This window comes from Lagenorhynchus albirostris, chromosome 11 (assembly GCF_949774975.1).
Source record: "Lagenorhynchus albirostris chromosome 11, mLagAlb1.1, whole genome shotgun sequence".
NCBI lineage: Eukaryota > Metazoa > Chordata > Mammalia > Artiodactyla > Delphinidae > Lagenorhynchus > Lagenorhynchus albirostris.
The window spans coordinates 17,284,423-17,286,552 of record NC_083105.1 but is presented as its reverse complement, the minus strand read 5'-3'; the positions used below and the strand labels follow the sequence as shown (position 1 = coordinate 17,286,552).

The 2,130-nt window shown below is 40.1% G+C and overlaps 1 pseudogene; it reads right to left on the bottom strand.

Annotated features, from left to right (window-relative positions):
* Window positions 1-1,382: 1,382 nt before the first annotated feature.
* Window positions 1,383-1,913, bottom strand: LOC132528621 (large ribosomal subunit protein uL22-like; annotated as a pseudogene).
* Between the last annotated feature and the right edge of the window lie 217 nt (window positions 1,914-2,130).

Below are 2,130 nucleotides of genomic sequence, written 5' to 3'. Positions count from 1 at the left end.
AAGCTTGCAGCATTGTCTTGGAAATAGTAAAAGTACTAATTTATGTTAGACTTAATAAGTTAAGGATGCATATTATAATCTCTAGTACAACCACTAAAAGGATTGTAATACAATGTATAACTACCAAGTTAATAGAGTGTAAAACTATTAAGACAATAAAATGATAAAAAACTCAATCCAAAAGAAGGCAAGAAAGGAGAGAAAAAGGAACATGCGTGAAAAATAGAAGGAAATTAGTAAGATGTTAGATTTAAGCCAGTAATTGCGGTAAATGAAAACGGACTAAATGTTTTGTTTTTTTGCGGTATGCGGGCCTCTCACTGTTGTGGCCCCTCTCGTTGCGGAGCACAGGCTCCGGACGCGCAGGCTCAGCGGCCATGGCTCACGGGCCCAGCTGCTCCGCGGCATGTGGGATCTTCCCGGACCGGGGCACGAACCCGTGTTCCCTGCATCGGCAGGCGGACTCTCAACCACTGCACCACCAGGGAAGCCCAAAAATGGACTAAATGTTTTAATGAAAAGACAAAGATCATCAGGTTGGTTAAAAAACAAAACTCTGATGAGAGAGACTCATAAAATATAAAGATTCCGAAAGCACTCATAAAATATAAAGATTCCAATTTTTTAAAAAAACACTCAAACACTAACCAAAAGAAAATGTTAATCTGACAGGAAGATAAAAATTCGAAGTTTGTATACACTTAATAACACAGCCTCAAATTTTATAAAGCAAAAATTACAGAACTTCAAGGAAAAATAGACAAACCTGTAACCATACTTGAAGATTTTTTAAACATTGTAATAATTTTTTATTGAACTATAGTTGATTTACAATGTTATGTTAATTTCTGCTGTATAGCAAAGTGATTCAGTTTTATATATATATATTTTTTAAATTTTCTTTTCTATTATGGTTTATCACAGAATATTGAATATAGTTTCCTGTGCTATACAGTAGGACCTTGTTGTTTACCCATTCTCTATATAATAGTTTGCATCTGCTAACCCCAAACTCCCACTCCGTCCCTCTCCCACCTCCCCCTACCCCATGGCAACCACAAGTCTGTTCTCTATGTCTGTGAGTCTGTTTCTGTTTCATAAAAGTTCATTTGTGTCATATTTTAGATTCCACATATAAGTGATATCATATGGTATTTGTCTTTCTCTTTGACTTACTTCATACTTGAAGATTTTTAACATACTTCTCTTAATAACTGATAGAAACAGGCAAAATATTAGCAATGATACAGAATATTTAAATGAGATGATTAATGCATTTGGCCTAATTAAAACATCTAGAAGCACCCAACTACCAAATATGCATTCTTTTTGTTTATTTATTTATTTTTTAAACTTTTATTTGCATTTATTTTTTGCGGCATTTATTCCCAGGCCATAAGTTTTTGTTTCTTCTGGGATGTCTTTTTCTTCTGGGCAACCTCCTCTTCTGGTTTAGGAACAATCTCTTCTTTTTCAGTAAGGATCATCTCAATGTGGCAGGGAGAGCTCATGCATGGGTTGATCCAACCATGAGCTCTGTTAAGTCCTGTGCCGCATCCTGGGGGCTTTGTTCACCTGGATGTGCTCTACATCTAAGCCCTTAAGTTCAGCATCACTCTCTGCATTTTTGAGCATGTGCAGTAAAAATTCAGCACTTTTTTTGGGCCACCGACCTGAGTCCAGCTCCACTGTTTGGCCTGGGCACACCTACCAGCTCCACCATTGTAAGGACAGAATGGCACACATTGCTTCTTTAAAGTGACATCTTGCAGATACTTGGTGGCTTTACGGATATGCATACACTTACTGGCCTGAGCAGTTTCACGAGTGTTCTGAGAGTGAACACGAAGATTTGAATCTCTTGACTTGCATGAGTTTGTGGTGTTTTCTGGGTCAAGTGAATAGCAAACCATGTTTTAGAGGTCACTGCGAGACACTGGACCTCCAGAGTCGTCACCGACCACAGGCTGCCTGTACCTCTGCCAGCCCCATTCCCAATCATCGAGCCCCTCTGCGGCCCGCAGAGGCCTGAGAGCACGGGGCGCCAAGCCAGGGACTCCGACACATCCCCCTGCATGGAACTCTGCTCCGGAGGGTCTCGAAATCAGCACCGCCAAGGCCAGGATGGCA